The following is a 23480-nucleotide window of genomic DNA, read 5'->3' as shown; positions in this document are numbered from 1 at the left end:
GAAGTATAACTAATTTAGGTTTGATGATGACTACTACCTCCAAACGAAGGAACATCGATGGCTCCACATTCGCTCCGAGCTATGCTAACCTTTATGTGGGTCTATTTGAAGAACGTTTTGTCAATAATAAAAATGAATACCCATTTTTGAATAAAATCCTGAAGTGTATCGATTATGACGACATTTTTTGCATAATGGGAAGAACTGAACACGAGCTGTCAGATTTTATGGCACTACTCAATGACATGGATCCCAATCTCAAATTCACTATTGAAAGTGACACTCAACGCGTTCATTACTCGATATGTGGATTGAGAAATCAAATGGAACCCTGTTACAAACTCTGTATAGAAAAGAAACGGACAGAAATACTCTATTACAGGGGGGACAGCTTCCATCCTGAGCCATTAAAAAAGAGGACTTCCAAGAGGCCAATTTTTCAGACTGCGCCGTATATGCTACTCCACAGATTGTTGGGTTGCGTCAATCAAATCTTGGATTAGGATATAAACAAACCATGCAACTTAGTTTGCAGTGATTATTAATTCATCTTAGTAAATAGAATGATAGTACAAATGGTAAATATGATGTTCGTATACCGGGCTACTGCACCACCTCGCAGCGTATACAGAGAACTCACTTTTTAGCACAAAGTCCTTCTTAATACTCTGACAGAGATAGTTCCCGCTCAGAGCAGGCCTATCGAGTAGAGTCTGAGCGTGGTTTAGACTTACTCAGCCTATCGCAGGCGCACAGGCTGGTCCAAGCCTCCTGGCGCATCACATGTTGCCAGGCGTTGGATCTTATCTTCTTAGTGTATACTCAAGAGTCAGCAACCACTCAATTTCAGTGTATTTACTTATACAGTTGTTTCTCACACTCTATCTGTTCCTCACATGCTCCCTTGTGATGGGTTCCACAAACCTCCTATCACTAAGTCAGCTGCCTACACCTTGTTACACATGTTCTCTTTGTCTACCCATTATGCTGTCCTGTTAAGTTCTGATATATTATAAACCATAATTATAGTGCACATTCAATATCTGCAGAAGCATAAAACCGAAAAATTAACCCTACAAGATGAGTATCTAGAAAAGCAGCGGAGACGCGCATTAGGTTTCTAAGAAGAGGCTATTCGCCACAATGTGTGGATGAAGCATTGTGGCATTAGGAAAAAACACGAGATGAATTGTTACAAAAAAGACCGGCTAAAGCTAAAGTAACACTCCGGAATGGTCACAACCACATATACTTGAATTCGCGAACAGTGGGAGGTGTGGTCAAGAAACACTGGCAATATTTTATCATCGGACCCAGTTTGCCGGCTGAATTAAAAATCCACCACTTATTGTGTATGAGAGGTTCCGCTCGCTCCGGGCAGCCGGAGCGGAATGGAGAAAAACTCGCCTCCCTGCGGACCTGGCAATCTTCACGCCCTCCTCTCTACATTTTCCTCTTCTGTCTCTGCTGCTAAGCCACTTTCTACCACTCTAATTCCAAGGCATCTGCCTCTAACCCTAGGAAGCTCTTTGCAACCTTCTCCTCCCTCCTGAATCCTCCTCACCCCCCCCCCCCCCCCCCGCCTCTCCTCTCTGCGGATGACTTGTCAACCATTTCGAAAAGAAGGCTGATGACATCCGATCCGAAATGACACCGCTGGTCCTGCTCACACTGCCCTACCCTGTGCTTTGACCTCTTTCTCCCCACTCTCTCCAGATGAAATCTTGCGTCTCGTGACGGCCGGACCGGCCCCCCCACAACCTGCCCACTTGACCCTATCATCCCCTCCTCTCTTCTCCAGACACATTTCCGGAGACCTTTCTCCCCTACCTCACCTCGCTCATCAACTCATCCTGGACCGCTGGCTACGTCCCTTCCGTCTTCAGAGAGCGAGAGTTTGCACCCCTTCTGAAAAAACCTACACTCGATCCCTCCGATATCAACAACTACAGACCAGTATCCCTTCTTTCTTTCTTCTCTTCCAAAACTCTTGAACGTGCCGTCCCTTGGCCAGCTCTCCTGCTATCTCTCTCAGAATGACCTTCTTGATCCTAATCAGTCAGGTTTCAAGACTGGGCATTCAACTGAGACTGCTCTTCTCTGTGTCACGGAGGCTCTCCGCACTGCTAAAGCTAACTCTCTCTCCTCTGCTCTCATCCTCTAGACCTATCTGCTGCCTTTGATACTGTGAACCATCAGATCCTCCTCTCCACCCTCTCCGAGCTGGGCATCTCCGGCGCGGCCCACGCTTGGATTGCGTCCTACCTGACAGGTCGCTCCTACCAGGTGGCGTGGCGAGAATCTGTCTCCGCACCACGTGCTCTCACCACTGGTGTCCCCCAGGGCTCTGTTCTAGGCCCTCTCCTATTCTCACTATACACCAAGTCACTTGGCTCGGTCATATCCTCACATGGTCTCTCCTATCATTGCTACGCAGACGACACACAATTAATCTTCTCCTTTCCCCCTTCTGATAACCAGGTGGCGAATCGCATCTCTGCATGTCTGGCAGACATATCAGTGTGGATGACGGCTCACCACCTCAAGCTGAACCTCGGCAAGACGGAGCTGCTCTTCCTCCCGGGGAAGGACTGCCCGTTCCATGATCTCACCATCACGGTTGACAACTCCCTTGTGTCCTCCTCCCAGAGTGCTAAGAACCTTGGCGTGACCCTGGACAACACCCTGTCCGTTCTCCACTAACAATCAAGGTGGTGACCCGATCCTGTAGGTTCATGCTCTAACAACATTCGCAGAGTACGACCCTGCCGCACACAGGAAGCGGCGCAGGTCCTAGTCCAGGCACTTGTCATCTCCCGTCTGGATTACTGCAACTCGCTGTTGGCTGGGCTCCTGCCTGTGCCATTAAACCCCTTTAACTCATCCAGAACGCTGCAGCCCGTCTGGTGTTCAACCTTCCAAGTTCTCTCACGTCACCCCGCTCCTCCGCTCTCTCCACTGGCTTCCAGTTGAAGCTCGCATCCGCTACAAGTCCATGGTGCTTGCCTACGGAGCTGTGAGGGGAACGGCAACCTCCGTACCTTCAGGCTCTGATCAGGCCCTACACCCAAACAAGGGCACTGCGTTCATCCACCTCTGGCCTGCTCGCCTCCCTACCTCTGAGGAAGCACAGTTCCCGCTCAGCCCAGTCAAAACTGTTCGCTGCTCTGGCACCCCAATGGTGGAACAAGCTCCCTCACGACGCCAGGACAGCGGAGTCAATCACCACCTTCCGGAGACACCTGAAACCCCACCCTCTTTAAGGAATACCTGGGATAGGATAAAGTAATCCTTCTAAAACGCCCCCCCCCAAAAAAAAATATTTAGATGCACTATTGTAAAGTGGTTGTTCCACTGGATATCATAAGGTGAATGCACCAATTTGTAAGTCGCTCTGGATAAGAGCGTCTGCTAAATGACTTAAATGTCACATTTACGCGATAAATTGGGTTCATGCCAACTGCCAGCCACGAAAGAAAATCAGCCAGGCTCATTACGCCCTCTACCAAATGGTAGCTATAAATGCAGAGGATGCGCACAGTGCAACAATATGATGAAGTGTGAATATTTCTGCCACCCTCACACAGGTAAACGTTCCAAATAAATGATATCATTACGTGTTCCACCACCCATGTTATTTACATTATTAAATGTCCATGTGGGCTCTGTAAAACCTCCCGCTCTCTCAAACAGAGAATTAGTGAACATAAAAGTTCAATCAGGCGAAACCACAGGGATTATCCAGTCGCAGTACATTTAATGACCTAAAACATGACATTTCTACCATTAGATTTTGTGGCATAGAGAAGGTCAAGATATCAGACAGGGGAGGTGATATTATAATACTCTGAGCAAAAGAGAATGTTTTTGGATTTTCACCCTCCAGACATTATTTCCCAAAGGACTTAATGATGAATGCCTATGTATGTTATGTTGTGAATTTGAACATGAATTATGTGTCTATTTAAGATTGCTCTGATGTTTTTCGTATGATGTACCCAATGATTAATGAAAACTTGCTATGTCCTCATTGTGGTTTTATGACATATTCAATGCGTCTTATTTATACACTTTTGTGGTGTTTGTGAAATGCATATTGTTATGTTGGTAGCACTTATTTATTTTTCCTTTGTCTCCAACCCCTTTCCATGTGTGGAACGGATGTGGGTGGGGCTAGGTCTATATAGAGGTGCTGTTTTCAGAAAATTCACCAAAGCTCTGACGAAGGCCGTTAGACCGATACGTACGCTTATTAAATATCAGTGATACTATCAAGAGCAGTGTGCGGTTTCCTTTTTCCTTCATCCTGTTTCAACTGTTGCCATGCACCTGTAAAAAGATTGCTCAGATGTGCAGTGCCTTTTGAATTTTGTTTAGTATATCTTACCTGACAGAACTGTTTGGCTGTCATCTTTTGTTTCTCTGTTTGTGTTCTCAGTATAATAAATTAATGATGAGCACTAACCACGCTGCGCCTTGGTCTACTCCATTTGACAGGCGTTACAGGCAGGTCATGTGCAAATACTTCAGAGCAAAACAAATCTGATTTGAGATTCCAGACTGAGGTCACATGTGGAGCCAAATTGTGTCAGGATATATAATTGTATATAAATAATTGTCAAAAGACAGATGGGGAGAGGAATCAGCTAACTTCCTAAATTTCAACACATTTTGCCATGGTGCAGAAAGAAAAGTGAACAATTTTTTAATGCTATTCTACACATTTGTCATGAGGCTAAAATAACATTTGCAATTTTAAAGCTAATTTCATACACTTTTGTGATCGCATGCTTTCTGAGGGCCCCCCCAACCTCCAAGTCTGTCTGTCCCTGCTTGTGTGTGTGACTGTGTGCCTGTGTGTGTCAGATATGGATATTTTTGGTTATTTTGTGCCTCAGTGCAATTTCAGGAAGTATGAACGACAACCAGGCAAGTTTCACAATGAACAATACTTTATTTGGAAAAGGGTAGGCAGCACTAACTGATTCATTCAGACTGAGAAATGGCATTTACTCTTTATGAGGTATCAGTCTCCAAGACAAATGCAATTAAGCTTTTTTCTTCCTTTAGGATTTTTAATGGTAAAACACTGGAGTGTGCAGACCTGGGGAACTTAATTGACTTAAGCCAGTAAATATGGCTACATCCCAAATGGCAACCCTATTCCCTACATAGTGGACTACTTTAAACCAGGGCCCATGGCACACTATATAGGGTATAGGGTGCCATTTGGAGCACAACCTTTGTGCACGTGCCCTTTATGTCAGTAATGAAATGTAGATTAGAAATAGATGTTTGTTTTATATCTAAAATAGCAGCAAGACAGCAAGTTTAGGAATGTTGTCAGGGGTTGTAGGATTTAGCTCAGAGGGCTAACACAGTATTGTGGTGTGCAGGAGACCTCAGTTCAAACCTAGCTGGTTTCATTAGGAAGCAGGTAACGTGGAAGGATACTTTTTTCAAAATGTGGATTGGAGACATTGGCTTAGCAGCCTTTTGATATACCAGTCAGTGTTCATCCTAAAATAAAAGATCTAGATCTTATATTGAAAATCATGTTTTTTTTTGTATTCCAGACTTGAAGTGAAAATGTAGGCATTAATCAATTAGGCTGCATTTATTGTCTGTAATAAAGGTCTTATTGTGCAGTAGGATGAACATACACTACATACAATACAGAGACACTGTCACAGCTGTTTGAAGGAGGCGGACCAAAATGCAGCATCGGTTTCATTCCACATATTTATTAGTTAGTGAAACTTAATGCAATAACAAAGATAACTTACTGACAAAACAACAAACCGTGACGCAGGAGGAACAAACACACTCACAAAATATAATCACCCACAAAACAGGAAGAGAAAAACCCCTACTTAAATATGATCTCTATCAGAGGCAATAAGGATCAGCTGCCTCCAATTAGAAATCAACCCCAAACAATCCCAACATAGAAATAGAAAACTAGAACTTAAACATTTGGTTCTCCTATAGAAAACATAGGACAACCAAAAACACCCCCTGTCACGCCCTGCCCTACTCTACTATAGAAAATGACATCTTACTAGGGTCAGGACGTGACAGACACTGTGAAGACATTCCAGTAATAAACAGACCTCATACACATGATCACATGATTATCCTTCTGGTTAAGATACTGACTATCAGCTTATACAGCACAGATATAGAGCGCATTCTGAATTTAATGAATATCATGATTAGAAATTACAGATTATATAACAGAAATAACTACCAGATTATCTTGTTAATGAGCAGGATGCCAAACCAGCATATACAATATAATAAATGCAGATCTGGACTAATGCCCAGATATTTGTTATTGTCAACAGCCTCCCCAAACTAATTCATTTACAGTCCTTTATTGAGAGGAAGGGAAGACTGACCGACAATAACAGAATCTTTGCACATTTGGAGTCTACTCTGATAGGTGCTCTGGCAGTCATATTTTCATTGTGAATTGAGCTGAATTAACAAAACTGCATCCGTGTCCAAACATTTTATTAGGTCTCAGAAACTGAAGACAGGTTCATTTCCTCTGACACTTTGCATCAAAGTTGGCAAGTTTCATCTGGGAGGCAGTGTTACTACCACCTCCTTTTGACACAAATGAATATGACCAATAGAATAAGAATCAGCAGCATCATCAGTAGAACTGAGAGGGTGGACAGGTGAACTCTCTCTGCCCCAGACTCCCAACTGACATCCAGCTTGTTGTCCAGACTGAGGTGAGAGGCAGTACAGGTGTAGTTGTGTCTCTTCTTTAGCTCCTCAGTACTGACCTCCAGACTCTTCCTCAGCTGGTAGGTCCCATCTCCACTAGGCAGCACCTCCCCCCCTGTCAGCTCCTGTTCTGCCACTGGCTGGCCGTCTCTCAGCAGGGTCAGGTTGATGTGGCGGGGGTAGAAACCAAACGCCAGGCAGCTCACCTGAAACCCTCCAGAAACCTCTTTCTTTATCAACCTGAGTCTTGGAGGAACTTTACGCATCACAATGTTCTTCTCTCTCTTCAGGAGAGTCTTCAGGTGTTTGATGCAAATGGGAAGGTAATAATTCTCAAATTTGTTTATGTTGTATGCTTGCATTTTCCAATCCCATCCTAGAAGTATTTTACCAGCATTGTATGTAACATGTGTCGTGTTATAATACATCGCGTATCTTCAGAAATGCCATTGAAAATGTTCTTAAACATGGCCAAGCCCGGTTCACCATTGTCCATCATCTCACAGCCAGTCCATCTTTGCTGAACTTGAACACCTTCTGTGAGATTAAAGTGGTGCTTTAGTTCAAATGATCGGTCTTTCATGCTGTGGTAGATATCTCCATATATATGAGCTTCATCCTTTGCTTCATCATCCTCGGTTTTCTCTTTGATATTTTGGCCCCTGTAGACATACTGTTTATCGTTGGAGTCATAGTAAGTCACTTGAACGTCATCCAACATTAACACAACCGTAAACTCAGGGAAAGGTGTCTCTCTCCGCTTATATATGTTGCAAGTGCCCACAGAGAATGTGATCCTGAACCTGGGAGAGGAGTGAATATATACACATTTTTTAAGATAATATGGAAATATTGATTACCCTTCTGAATCACAGAGGTGCGGTTGTTGTGGATGGCTGTTCACAAATCGGAATGCGGAAAAAACATTTCAGCTGAATGCATTCAGTTGTGCAACTGACTAGATATGCCCTTTCCCTTCACAATCCGTAAAGCACAAATAAATTAAAGAGCAGCAGTGTGATTCACATCATCAATGTGCCATGTAGCCTAGATATCAATAATAAGTGATATCAGTATAGCCCGTCGACTACTCCCCAACTCTGTACACATTTATGGACATTTGACATTTTATGGCATAATAAATCATTAAATAAGGTAGAAAGTTAAACCCTTACCTGCATTGACAATGGGGTAAAACGAAAAGAACAAACAAAAAGACAGACAGTTTGCCATGATTGTGATAGTATAGCCTCGTGTCATAAGAAGACTTTCCCTTCAATTTAAACTGCGTAGCAAGTGTCTGTCAGACGTTCTCTTTCACTTAGCCAACTGCGTAGCAAGAAGTGTCTGTCGGACTTTCTCTTTCACTTACACAGGTTCAAGGGGGAACCTGAGAGGGCGAGTCTTGACAAGTCAAGACATCATGGGAAAATCAAAAGAGAATCAGCCAAGACCTCAGGGAAAAAATTGTAGACCTCCACAAGTCTGGTGTCATCCTTGGGAGCAATTTCAAAAGGTAGGTACCGATGTTCTAGTCGTACAAACAATAGTACGCAAGTATAAACACCATGGGACCATGCAGCCATCATACCACTCAGGAAGGAGACGCGTTCTCCTCCTAGAGATGAACGTAAGTGCAAATCAATCCCAGAACAACAGCAAAGGACCTCCTCTCTCTGTCTCTCTCTCTCTCTCCGCTCACCCTCTCTCCTCATCTCTCTCTCTCTCTCCTCTCATCTCTCTCTCTCTCTCTTCTCTCTTTCCTCTCTTTCTCTTATTTATATATATATACTGCTCAAAAAAATAAAGGGAACACTAAAATAACACATCCTAGATCTGAATGAATGAAATAATCTTATTAAATACTTTTTTATTTACATAGTTGAATGTGCTGACAACAAAATCACACAAAAATAATCAATGGAAATCCAATTTATCAACCCATGGAGGTCTGGATTTGGAGTCACACTCAAAATTAAAGTGGAAACCACACTACAGGCTGTAAGCACAACCCCCACCTGTGGACGTCGGGCCCTCATACCACCCTCATGGAGTCTGTTTCTGACCGTTTGAGCAGACACATGCACATTTGTGGCCTGCTGGAGGTCATTTGCAGGGCTCTGGCAGTGCTCCTCCTGCTCCTCCTTGCACAAAGGCGGAGGTAGCGGTCCTGCTGCTGGGTTGTTGCCCTCCTACGGCCTCCTCCACGTCTCCTGATGTACTGGCCTGTCTCCTGGTAGCGCCTCCATACTCTGGACACTACGCTGACAGACACAGCAAACCTTCTTGCCACAGCTCGCATTGATGTGCCATCCTGGATGAGCTGCACTACCTGAGCCACTTGTGTGGGTTGTAGACTCCGTCTCATGCTACCACTAGAGTGAAAGCACCGCCAGCATTCAAAAGTGACCAAAACATCAGCCAGGAAGCATAGGAACTGAGAAGTGGTCTGTGGTCACCACCTGCAGAACCACTCCTTTATTGGGGGTGTCTTGCTAATTGCCTATAATTTCCACCTGTTGTCTATTCCATTTGCACATCAGCATGTGAAATTTATTGTCAATCAGTGTTGCTTCCTAAGTGGACAGTTTGATTTCACAGAAGTGTGATTGACTTGGAGTTACATTGTGTTGTTTAAGTGTTCCCTTTATTTTTTGAGCAGTGTATTATTCAAGTTAGAATGTTCTGAAAATCCAGTGGCATTCGAGGATACTGGAAACTTAATTCACTCCTTAATGACCCAGTCTTTAACAAAGTAAGAAGGTAAAGGGAAAAAGTTCAAAGGATGATAAGCTCACTATTACACACAGTAAGGAACTATAGAAGCAAACATGTCTGAAAGGAGATGAGCTTATGAATAAATTGAATGTTCTTTTAGAAATGGATACCCTTCAGCAAAGGAAGAAACACATTTGAATACGTCTAGAATAGAACAAATGTACATTGATTTAATTAAAGGGATTAGATCTAGAGAACAATGGGTTAAGGAGGGAGAGAAAAACAAGCTATGTCTTTGCTCTTGAAAAAAGGAACTATGAGAGAAAATCTCTTTCTGCCTTAAATAATGACAATACCTTGTGTAATAACCCTAAAATCATCTCCAACTGTGTATTCTTTCTATGAAAATCTGTATAAATCTAGTTTTAATGGAATTGAATGTGAACATTTTATGAAACATGTTCCAATAATTTCTGATGAGTTCAAGTCCATATATGAAGATGAGTGTTCTATAGTAGAGATTAGAGATGCTCTTAAATATATGAAGAAGGGCAAAGCACCTGGAACAGTCAATCTTTCTGTGGAATTCTATTTACACTTTTGGGAACGTTTAGAGGAACCAGTATCTAACATGTTCCAAGAATGCCTGGCTAATGGTGAGAGTACTACTACTACTACCATGAAACAAGGGGTTATCTCCTTAATACCAGAACCTGAGAAAGATCCCCCTTTCATAGATAATAGGAGACCTATTACATTATTAAATACAGATTTTAAATTGATAATTTAGCATATTCTAATAAACTTAAAATGGGCCTAAACCACCTTTATAAATGAAACCCAAACTGGTTTGATGAAAGGTCGCCACATCAGCTGTAACATTAGTTTTAGACATGATTGATTACGCTGATTCAGTTGACTACAAGGCTATTATTTTATTCCTCCACTGTTGTAAATCATTTGCTACAATAGAACACAAGTTCCTAATACATTGTTGTACACTTTAGGTTTCGGGACTAGCTTTGTCTCTGTTATCAATATGTTTTATAAAGATATTAATGGTTCTATTATGATTATTTTTAACCTTTATTTTACTAGGCAAGTCAGTTAAGAACAAATTCTTATTTTCAATGACAGCCTAGGAACTGCCTTGTTCAGGGGGCAGAACGACAGATTTTTACCATGTCAGCTCGGGGATTCAATCTTGCAACCTTTCGGTTACAAGTACAACGCTCTAACCACTAGGCTACCTGCAGCCCCGATTAATCGTAACACATCTAAAGTATTTCATATTCACCGTAGTGCACGCCAGGGTTGCCCTATTTCAGCTTTCCTATTGCTTTAGTTGTAGAATTACTATATATTAGCATTTTAAATAACCTTAAATTAAAAGGTATTTCAATATTTGGAAAAAGTATATATATATATATATATATATATATATATATCAGTTAGCAGATGATACAACTCTATTTCTAAAAGACAAGGATCAAGTTACTGTTGCACTTAATATTATCAAATCATTCTCTTCTGCTTCTGGAACTTAACTTAAATAAATGTCCTTGTGTATCTCAAATTACCAATCTATTGAGAATATTCCAGTGAAAGATAATGTGAAATATTTACTGGTGCACATGGCGAAAAACTATATTGTCTGTCAACATGTCAATTTCTCTCAGAGATGAAAGAAAACTAAATCCATGTGTAATAACAGCAGTGTGATTCACATCATCAATGTGCCATGTAGCCTAGATATCAATAATAAGTGATATCAGTATAGCCCGTCGACTACTCCCCAACTCTGTACACATTTATGGACATTTGACATTTTATGGCATAATAAATCATTAAATAAGGTAGAAAGTTAAACCCTTACCTGCATTGACAATGGGGTAAAACGAAAGAACAAACAAAAGACAGACAGTTTGCCCATGATTGTGATAGTATAGCCTCGTGTCATAAGAAGACTTTCCCTTCAATTTAAACTGCGTAGCAAGTGTCTGTCAGACGTTCTCTTTCACTTAGCCAACTGCGTAGCAAGAAGTGTCTGTCGGACTTTCTCTTTCACTTACACAGGTTCAAGGGGAACCTGAGAGGGCGAGTCTTGACAAGTCAAGACATCATGGGAAAATCAAAAGAAATCAGCCAAGACCTCAGGGAAAAAAATTGTAGACCTCCACAAGTCTGGTTCATCCTTGGGAGCAATTTCAAAAGGTAGGTACCATGTTCATTCGTACAAACAATAGTACGCAAGTATAAACACCATGGGACCATTGCAGCCATCATACCACTCAGGAAGGAGACGCGTTCTCTCCTAGAGATGAACGTAAGTGCAAATCAATCCCAGAACAACAGCAAAGGACCTCCTCTCTCTGTCTCTCTCTCTCATCTCCTCTCTCTCTCCTCTCTCTCAGTCTCTCTCTCTCTCTCTCTCTCTCTCTCTCTTTCTCTCTTTCTCTCTTCTCTTATTTATATATATATACTGCTCAAAAAAATAAAGGGAACACTAAAATAACACATCCTAGATCTGAATGAATGAAATAATCTTATTAAATACTTTTTTATTTACATAGTTGAATGTGCTGACAACAAAATCACACAAAAATAATCAATGGAAATCCAATTTATCAACCCATGGAGGTCTGGATTTGGAGTCACACTCAAAATTAAAGTGGAAACCACACTACAGGCTGTAAGCACAACCCCCACCTGTGGACGTCGGGCCCTCATACCACCCTCATGGAGTCTGTTTCTGACCGTTTGAGCAGACACATGCACATTTGTGGCCTGCTGGAGGTCATTTTGCAGGGCTCTGGCAGTGCTCCTCCTGCTCCTCCTTGCACAAAGGCGGAGGTAGCGGTCCTGCTGCTGGGTTGTTGCCCTCCTACGGCCTCCTCCACGTCTCCTGATGTACTGGCCTGTCTCCTGGTAGCGCCTCCATACTCTGGACACTACGCTGACAGACACAGCAAACCTTCTTGCCACAGCTCGCATTGATGTGCCATCCTGGATGAGCTGCACTACCTGAGCCACTTGTGTGGGTTGTAGACTCCGTCTCATGCTACCACTAGAGTGAAAGCACCGCCAGCATTCAAAAGTGACCAAAACATCAGCCAGGAAGCATAGGAACTGAGAAGTGGTCTGTGGTCACCACCTGCAGAACCACTCCTTTATTGGGGGTGTCTTGCTAATTGCCTATAATTTCCACCTGTTGTCTATTCCATTTGCACATCAGCATGTGAAATTTATTGTCAATCAGTGTTGCTTCCTAAGTGGACAGTTTGATTTCACAGAAGTGTGATTGACTTGGAGTTACATTGTGTTGTTTAAGTGTTCCCTTTATTTTTTTGAGCAGTGTATTATTCAAGTTAGAATGTTCTGAAAAATCCAGTGGCATTCGAGGATACTGGAAACTTAATTCACTCCTTAATGACCCAGTCTTTAACAAAGTAAGAAGGTAAAGGGAAAAAGTTCAAAGGATGATAAGCTCACTATTACACACAGTAAGGAACTATAGAAGCAAACATGTCTGAAAGGAGATGAGCTTATGAATAAATTGAATGTTCTTTTAGAAATGGATACCCTTCAGCAAAGGAAGAAACACATTTGAATACGTCTAGAATAGAACAAATGTACATTGATTTAATTAAAGGGATTAGATCTAGAGAACAATGGGTTAAGGAGGGAGAGAAAAACAAGCTATGTCTTTGCTCTTGAAAAAAGGAACTATGAGAGAAAATCTCTTTCTGCCTTAAATAATGACAATACCTTGTGTAATAACCCTAAAATCATCTCCAACTGTGTATTCTTTCTATGAAAATCTGTATAAATCTAGTTTTAATGGAATTGAATGTGAACATTTTATGAAACATGTTCCAATAATTTCTGATGAGTTCAAGTCCATATATGAAGATGAGTGTTCTATAGTAGAGATTAGAGATGCTCTTAAATATATGAAGAAGGGCAAAGCACCTGGAACAGTCGATCTTTCTGTGGAATTCTATTTACACTTTTGGGAACGTTTAGAGGAACCAGTATCTAACATGTTCCAAGAATGCCTGGCTAATGGTGAGAGTACTACTACTACTACCATGAAACAAGGGGTTATCTCCTTAATACCAGAACCTGAGAAAGATCCCCCTTTCATAGATAATAGGAGACCTATTACATTATTAAATACAGATTTTAAATTGATAATTTTAGCATATTCTAATAAACTTAAAATGGGCCTAAACCACCTTTATAAATGAAACCCAAACTGGTTTGATGAAAGGTCGCCACATCAGCTGTAACATTAGTTTTAGACATGATTGATTACGCTGATTCAGTTGACTACAAGGCTATTATTTTATTCCTCCACTGTTGTAAATCATTTGCTACAATAGAACACAAGTTCCTAATACATTGTTGTACACTTTAGGTTTCGGGACTAGCTTTGTCTCTGTTATCAATATGTTTTATAAAGATATTAATGGTTCTATTATGATTATTTTTTTAACCTTTATTTTACTAGGCAAGTCAGTTAAGAACAAATTCTTATTTTCAATGACAGCCTAGGAACTGCCTTGTTCAGGGGCAGAACGACAGATTTTTACCATGTCAGCTCGGGGATTCAATCTTGCAACCTTTCGGTTACAAGTACAACGCTCTAACCACTAGGCTACCTGCAGCCCCGATTAATCGTAACACATCTAAAGTATTTCATATTCACCGTAGTGCACGCCAGGGTTGCCCTATTTCAGCTTTCCTATTGCTTTTAGTTGTACAATTACTATATATTAGCATTTTAAATAACCTTAAATTAAAAGGTATTTCAATATTTGGAAAAAGTATATATATATATATATATATATATATATCAGTTAGCAGATGATACAACTCTATTTCTAAAAGACAAGGATCAAGTTACTGTTGCACTTAATATTATCAAATCATTCTCTTCTGCTTCTGGAACTTAACTTAAATAAATGTCCTTGTGTATCTCAAATTACCAATCTATTGAGAATATTCCAGTGAAAGATAATGTGAAATATTTACTGGTGCACATGGCGAAAAACTATATTGTCTGTCAACATGTCAATTTCTCTCAGAGATGAAAGAAAACTAAATCCATGTGTAATAACTGGCTCCCGTGTGACCTCTCTATTATTGTAAGGGTTGTATTGTCCAAAGCAGAGGGTCTGTCACGTTGTCTACCCTGCTCTATCTGTAGCTGATCCAAACAGCAAGGATATCAACAACACTTTCCTAGACTTTATATGGAAAAATAAACACAAACGTGAGAAATCTGTAATGTCAAACCAAAAAGCTGATGAAGGGCTTGAAGTACTAGATTTATTGATATCAACAATACCTTTTAAATAAACTGGATAAAAACAAATATGTATGCTTAGCTCTGAATCTATACGGTACTTCAATCCTTGGTGCAACTAATCTCCAGCAAAACTACCCATCAAACTGTCATAATTTCCCCAACAAGCCCTTTTGGCCTGGAAACTATATCCACAACTTCTCCCCACACAAAACACTTCTGTGGAACAACAAAGATATTGTTGTTAAAAACAAGTCTATATTCTTCCCTAACTGGTTTGATAGAAATATTATTTTTGTGCATGATTTATTTGATTAAGAAGGGAATATACTCTCTTATAGAGAGTTCTTAGAAACATATAACTTACCAATACATTATAAAGATTGTTATTCTATATGCAAAGCAATACCTTCAAGACTTACTCAATTAATGACATTTCATTTGTGTTTTTGAGAGCATGTCAGGATACTATAGATGCACAACTTATGTTAGAAGGTTGCCCTCTGCTGTATAAGAAATGTAATAAAGCATTCTTACGGGAACTTCTTCAATCCAAGAACAAGATCTCTCAGAGGGAACTTCTTCTGGAACGCACATATTACTGACATTGAGTGGAAGAAATGGTTTCTCCATCATACATTTTGTATATCAAATAAAGTAAAGGAAATTCACTATAAAATCTTTCACAAAATATACCCTTGTAATAACTTGTCTAAATTCAAATTCCTTTTTTGTGATAAAGAAGGAGAAACTATTATTTGTTTAAATGATGAATGTGACTGATGTTATTTTGGGTATGTTCAGTAATGTGGGGTTCCAGCTCAGTTGAGTATTGAATGCTGTTGCTTAACGAATGTATCACATGCAATGTGGGGTTGATATTTTTTGTTAGGGCAAATCAAGTCTGACATTTTAAAGTGTGAATTACAAACTTTAGAAGACTTTTTAAACCTCAAATACGAGCTTGCACTTCCTGTTCTCGGTGACAAAAGAGGGATCAAATTACAGTTTTTTACAATCGCTGGGACCCATTTCTCAATACTTAGGTCACTTTTTCAAAACTCTTCACACAACTCCTAACCAACTTTCAGCTTGGCACAGCAGTTAATTTCACATCCAAAATGCACTAAAACTACCAAAACACTTCATACATGTCTCAAATCAACTCATTCTTCCATAACACTATCAAAGCTTGTCACCCAACAAGCACACTTTATCACTCATAAAACAATCACCTAAAAAACACTAACGACAGGCAGCATTACACAATGTCTTCTTTTGTCAAATGTCTTTACAAAACAAAACAAGAAACACCTCTCTACTGTTTAGAATTCACTGCAGTATATGTTACAGGAATGAAACCTCTACTGTTTAGAATTCATTGCAGTATATGTTACAGGAATGAATCAGACATGATACAATATGCTTCAATTTGTTTTCTGGCATTGAGTGATTCCAAAATACAAGAATTTGTATATACATCATCTACCGATACAGATACAGTAGCAATGCTAGTCAACCCTGTCTTTTGCATTTGGCCACAGGTTCTCATCCACATTACATCTTATGTCATCTTGGGCAATACACCTAGGAAATAATCTTTTGGCATGCCTGGTCCATCCCCGGCAATCTTCTGCAGATATGTCCAGGTATCCAGCGTTCATTGCGTCCAGGAGGGACATTTGATCATGTGGATGGTGGTCATAAACCTTCCAACTCCATGAGGAAAAGTGACACAATCCTGGGATGGGCTGCATACCGCTCTGTGACTGCACGGGAGTGGTGAAATGCCACATTGTCCCATACAATTACAAACGTTGGCGGATTCCACCTCACTGCAACCCTTTCCTCACCTGGCACAACTCTTCCATAGAGGTCATCCAGGAATGAAATGAGACGCTCGGTGTTGTATGGCCCAATTAGTGGTTTGTGTAACAGAAATCCATCAGAGGATATTGCTGCAGACATTGTGATGTTGGCACCCCTCTGGCCCGGGACATCCACTGTGGCTCTTTTCCCAATCACATTCCTTCCTCACCGCCGTGTTTTGGCCAAGTTGAAACCAGCCTCATCCACAAAGATGAATCTCCATGACTCTCTAAAATAAATCCATGCGACAACATAAGAGTTAGGCTATTACGGTAGTTGACATTATACCTAAAAACATGTCATTGTGTGCCTCTGCCCTGTTTGGTTTTGTTCAAAAACAGTTCTGTATTTTATAGTCATCTTACCTGGATATATTGGTTCCTGAGTTGCTTGACTCGTTCAGAGTTCCTCTCAAAGGGGACAGTGTACAACTGCTTCATTCTGACTTGATGTTGTTTCAGAACTCTAGAAATAGTTGTTATGCTTACATTGTGAATATTTCCAAATGTAATGTCTGCTAACACTCTGTCCCGAATCTCTGAGTTTTATGCCATTGTTTCTGATGACCATATCAACGATTGCAGTTTCCTGCAGTGAAAATCCTACCTCTCCTGCCTGTGGGAGGTAACCGTTGGGTCATAAGCAGAAATACAAAAACAATTACACACAAGTGGGTTTGGAGGCTTTGCTCAATTTACTTCTGTAATGTGCAGTTCAGTCAGATGCCCTTGCAGAATGCACATCTTACCTGTTGTTTTGCCGGACATTTCTCACAATAGATGTTGAGCGTTGCAGATTTGTCTTGGCTCTGCAATAGATGTTGAGCGTTGCAGATTTGGCTGCACTCTCAGACCAGCCTCTCTCATTGATAGACCATGATTTATTACATGATCAATTATAGCAGCCCTAATCTCATCTGAGACTACAGCTCTTGATATTCCTCTCAGTCGTCTTCCACCACACGTACGCACTCCTCTCCCTCTCCCAGCCACTCTTCTTCCTCTGTCAGCCACTTCTCTATCTCTGTCTGGGTCCATGTTTAGATTACAGCATTATTCCTAAACTGTCCCCTTTTGTATAGATGGTAATTGTTATGTCGTGTGTGTAGGTGGCAGGGAAGTCAGGCGCAGGAGAATCAAACTTGGTATAAATGGAGTAGTTTAATAACGTGAAACAAGAACTCCAAAACCAAAGTACATAATAAAATAAACGTGGGTACAAGAACCTGTCACGCACCAATCCTTAATCACGAGCTTAACAACAAACAATCTCTGACTAGGACATGAGGGGAAACAGAGGGTTAAATACACAACATGTAATGAATGGGATTGGAAACAGGTGTGTAGGGAGACCAGACAAAACCAATGGAAAATGAAAAATGGATCAATGATGGCTAGAAGACCGGTGACGTCGACCGCGGAGCACCACCCGAACAAGGAGAGGCATCGACTTCGGCAGAAGTCGTGACAGTAATGAAATTGAAAGACTAACACCTGGGTAGGTGTTCAGCTACAATGGGAATCAGCTGTGGTTGTCCTAATTGTTTTGATAGTGTTTAATTTTTTAGATTTGGAATATATTTCAATTCGGTATTGCTGTAGAAATGTCTTATTCAATTTTGTGTTATGTTATGTTTTGAGCTTCAGTTTAACAGTTTTGAAAAGAGTATGTAAACATGTGCAAATTGGCCTGTAGGAACATAGAGTTTTGGTGGTGGTTGTGTCTGAGTGAGAAAATAATTCATGAAATTTGTAAGATGTAGTCATTGAATGCATTTTGTGCCAAAGCAATGAAAAATGATCCACAGTTTAGCCCACATAGACTGCTGTTGTGTTCACTGTGTGAAGAGTTTTGAAAAAAGGGATCTAAGTATTCAGAAATGAGTCCTAGCGATTGTAATAAAATAAAATAAAAAACTGTAAGATCTGTAGCACATAACACATTTTACTGACACGGACAAATAATGATTGGAGTTCAGGGATTATGGTGGGAATTCAGTTATATTTATTTTGTATTTTTTGTTAAAATAAAGAAAATATTTGAATTATTTGCATGAATACATTGTGGAACAGGGCTGCAAAACAACTCCAAACAGGATCTCCAAACAACTCCAAACAACCCCAAACAGGATCCCTAAACAACTCCAAACAACCCCAAACAGGATCCCTAAACAACTCCAAACAACTCCAAACAACCCCAAACAGGATCTCCAAACAAACCCAAACAGTATCCCTAAACAACTCCAAACAACCACAAACAGGATCCCTAAACAACTCCAAACAACCACAAACAGGATCCCTAAACAACTCCAAACAACCACAAACAGGATCCCTAAACAACTCCAAACACCCCCAAACAGGATCCCTAAACAACCCCAAACAGGATCCCTAAACAACTCCAAACACCCCCAAACAGGATCCCTAAACAACTGTAAACAACCCCAAACAGGATCCCTAAACAACTCTAAACAACTCCAAACAACTCCAAACAACCCCAAACAGGATCCCTAAACAACTCCAAACAACCACAAACAGGATTCCTAAACAACTCCAAACACCACCAAACAGGATCCCTAAACAACCCCAAACAGGATCCCTAAACAACTCCAAACAACCCCAAACAGGATCCCAAAACAACTCCAAACACCCCCAAACAGGATCCCTAAACAACCCCAAACAGGATCCCTAAACAACTCCAAACAACCCCAAACAGGATCCCAAAACAACTCCAAACAACTCCAAACAACCCAAACAGGATCCCTAAACAACTCTAAACAACTCCAAACAACTCCAAACAACCCCAAACAGGATCCCTAAACAACTCCAAACAACCACAAACAGGATCCCTAAACAACTCCAAACACCACGAAACAGGATCCCTAAACAACCCCAAACAGGATCCCTAAACAACTCAAACAACCCCAAACAGGATCCCAAAACAACTCCAAACACCCCCAAACAGGATCCTTAAACAACCCCAAACAGGATCCCTAAACAACTCCAAACAACCCAAAACAGGATCCCAAAACAACTCCAAACAACTCCAAACAACCCCAAACAGGATCCCTAAACAACTCCAAACAACCCCAAATAGGATCAGAGCAGCCCTGTTTGTGTGTGTGTGTGTGTGTGTGTGTGTGTGTGTGTGTGTGTGTGTGTGTGTGTGTGTGTGTGTGTGTGTGTTTTCCGAAAGCAAATACAGTATTTGTGTTGTATTAATCTCTGCTCTCAAGCAGTACTAACTCTGATTAATTTCAGATTGACAAATGACATTATGAGGCACCTGTTTCCAAGACAAATACAATTCTGCCTTTTTTCTTCCTTTAGGATGTTTTATGTGAAAACACTGGAGTGTGCAGAACTGGGGAACTTAATTGACTAAAGCCAGTGATTATAGCTACATCCCAAATGGCACCCTATAGTCTATATAGGGCACTACTTTTGACCAGGGCCTCCACTGCACTATGTAGGGAACAGGGTGCCATTTGGAACGTGATCTATGAGCACCTACCCTTTACATCGGTAATGAAATGTAGTTATGTTTATGGATTTTACATGGACAAATGCACCAAGCAGGTTTAGGATGTGCAGGAGACCTTGGTTCTAACCTAGTTAGTCTCATTAGGAAGCAGGTAACATGGAAGGATACTTATTTCACAATGTGGAATGGAGACATTGGCTTTTCAGCCTTTTGATATACCATTCAGTGTTCATCATAACATAATAGTAGATAGAAAAATAAGATCTATGTTGTGGTCCAGCCTTGAAGGGGAAATATAGGCCTGAATATTTGACTGGGGAAAAGTAACACTAAAGGACTTTTTCATTGCACTGGCTGCAGATATAAAGTACATTGTGAAATGAATGAAGTCATGATTATAAATGACAGATTACATAACAGAAATAATTAAAAGATTATCTTTGTTAATGAGCAGGATGCCAAACCAGCATATAAAATATATGAATGCAGATCTGGACTAATAATGCCCAGATATTTGTTATTGTCAACAGTCTCCCCAAATTGATCCTTTACAGTCCTTTGTTGAGGGGAAGAGAAGATCCACCAACAATAACAGAATCATTCGTACATGTTGTCTGCCCTCATAAGTGCTCTGGCAGTCATATTTTCATTGTGAATTGAGCTGAATTGACAAAGTTGCATTAGTGTCCCAACATTGTATTAGGTCTCAGAAACTGAAGACAGGTTCATTTCCTCTGACACTTTTGCATCAACGTTGGCAAGTTCAGACTGGGAGGCGGTGTTACTTCTCCTCCTTTTGACAAATGAAAATGACCAATAGAATAAGAATCAGCAGCATCATCAGTAGAACTGAGAGGGTGGACAGGTGAACTCTCTCTGCCCCAGACTCCCAACTGACATCCAGCTTGTTGTCCAGACTGAGGTGAGAGGCAGTACAGGTGTAGTTGTGTCTCTTCTTTAGCTCCTCAGTACTGACCTCCAGACTCTTCCTCAGCTGGTAGGTCCCATCTCCACTAGGCAGCACCTCCCCCCCTGTCAGCTCCTGTTCTGCCACTGGCTGGCCGTCTCTCAGCAGGGTCAGGTTGATGTGGCGGGGGTAGAAACCAAACGCCAGGCAGCTCACCTGAAACCCTCCAGAAACCTCTTTCTTTATCAACCTGAGTCTGGGAGGAACTTTACGCATCACAACGTTCTTCTCTCTCTTCAGGAGAGTCTTCTGTGTTCTGATGCAAATGGGAAGGTGAACATTCTCAAACAGTACTCTTTCATATGCTTGCCTCATCCCATCCTAGTAGTAGTTTCCCAGCATCATATATAAAATGTGTCATGTTGTAATATACCATTTGATCTGTATAAATGGCATTGAAAGTGTCCTTTACCATGATCAGGACTGGTTCACCATTGTCCAACATCTCACAGCCAGACATTCTTTGCTGAGCTTGAACACCTTCTGTGAGGTTGAAGTGGTGCTTTAGGTTAAATGATCTCTCTTTCATGTGGTGGTACATCTTTCCAAGTAAATAAGCTCCTTCCTGAGCTTCGTCGTGTATTTTGTCTGAGGTGTTATGTCCCCTGTAGATGAAGTGTTTCATGTTGGAGTCATAGTAAGCCACTTGAACATCATCCAACATCACCACAACCGTAAACTCAGGGAAAGGCGTCTCTCCTCTTATATATGTTGCAAGTGCCCACAGAGAATGTGATCCTGAACCTGGGAGAGGAGTGATATTATACACAGATATGGATATTTTATATTTTATAACATTAAAAAAATAATTAAATGAGGTAAGAGAGAAAGTAGATAGTCCATCTTACCTGCGTTGACAACGATGTAAAACGAATGAATAAATAAAAGGACAGACAGTTTGCCCATGATTTTGAAATGTTCACTACTTTTCCAGTATCCTCACGTAGCAGGTTTCTAGCTCTGAAGTGTCTGACAGACTTTTCTTTTCACTTGTCAAAACAAGGTACGGTACTTTAATTCTGTTGAACGAATCAAACAAGTGGAGGTGGAAATTTAAGACAAAATTAAGCTGAGGGGAGAATGAGGAAGAGAAGGTGAGTCATGTTGCATGTTGTGCACACAGCCAAACACCAATCAGATGATACTGTAAATGAATTACAAAAAATCCTTGGACCTGAACGTGTGCGTGTATGTCTGTGTTCATGTTCTGTCTGTCTGTGTTTGATTCAAATGTGTGCTAGAGTGTGCAGCATGTGTCCAGTGTGCGTGTGTGTGTGTGTGTGTGTGTGTGTGTGTGTGTGTGTGCGCGTGCATTAGCCTGCTAATCCTGCCCCTCTCTCTGTTTTGCCTGTCCAGCTCTCCTCATACACAAACATACACACACACCCACTCCTCCCTCCACGTCACCTCTCAGAGTGTGTGTGCAGGAATGGGAATTTTTAATGCCACCTTCTGAACACTTTCCAATCCAGACAAACTTCTATAAGAGGCCAAGTAAGATGTGGACCACTTTGCCAAAAAAATGACTGACTATTGCCGTTAAATCAATGAAATAGGAAAAGGAAGGGAAAGGTTTGGGGCCACTCTTGACTTGAATAGACTTGTGGAAAAGATCAGTTTCCAATACAGCTGGTTAAATATTAACCACCATTAGGTATTGTGCTTTGGAATGGGGACTTTGAACCAGTTAGTTTAGGTTGTTTGTGCTTTGGAATGGGGACTTTGAACCAGTTAGTTTAGGTTGTTTGTGCTTTTGAATGGGGACTTTGAACCAGTTAGTTTAGGTTGTTTGTGCTTTGGAATGGGGACTTTGAACCAGTTAGATTAGGTTGTTTGTGCTTTGGAATGGGGACTTTGAACCAGTTAGATTAGGTTGTTTGTGCTTTTGGATGGATATTACAGTAGCCATCTTTTGTTCTAAAATGGCAGGGTGACAATAAATGATGTATGAATTATATTGCCATACACATATTAAAAACAGCAGCTGTTCATATAAAAGTACAACCAAATACAGTATATTGTAGGTCTTGCTTATGTTTAGTTCCTATAACTTTCCAACCCTAGACTTTAATAATAGACTTTTCAACAACTAACTAAGTAGTGCCTTATTGTAATTTAATCAGGATGTGGAGTGGTAGAAAACAGACAGTCTAACAAAGTTAGGGTTGCAAAATTCCACTAATTCCCAGGTTTTCCTAGCTATTCCCTCCTGATTCCGGAAATCTTCCAACCTGGATTACTGGAAAACCTGGGAACTTTGGGAAAGTTATCAGGATTTTTCAACCCCCATGCAGATCCAAGACAAGATGGGGCAGCAGGTAGCCTAGTGGTTAGAGCATTGGACTAGTAACTGAAAGGTTGCAAGATTGAATCCCTGAGCTGACAAGGTAAAAAATC

General features: G+C 40.9%; 1 pseudogene; it reads right to left on the bottom strand.

The window, feature by feature from the left end:
* Positions 1–6435: 6435 nt before the first annotated feature.
* LOC115189678 (uncharacterized) lies at positions 6436–22294 on the bottom strand (annotated as a pseudogene).
* Positions 22295–23480: the final 1186 nt, after the last annotated feature.

The sequence above is a fragment of the Salmo trutta genome, unplaced genomic scaffold (assembly GCF_901001165.1).
Source record: "Salmo trutta unplaced genomic scaffold, fSalTru1.1, whole genome shotgun sequence".
Taxonomy (NCBI): domain Eukaryota; kingdom Metazoa; phylum Chordata; class Actinopteri; order Salmoniformes; family Salmonidae; genus Salmo; species Salmo trutta.
This window is presented reverse-complemented; position numbering and strand designations above follow the sequence as displayed.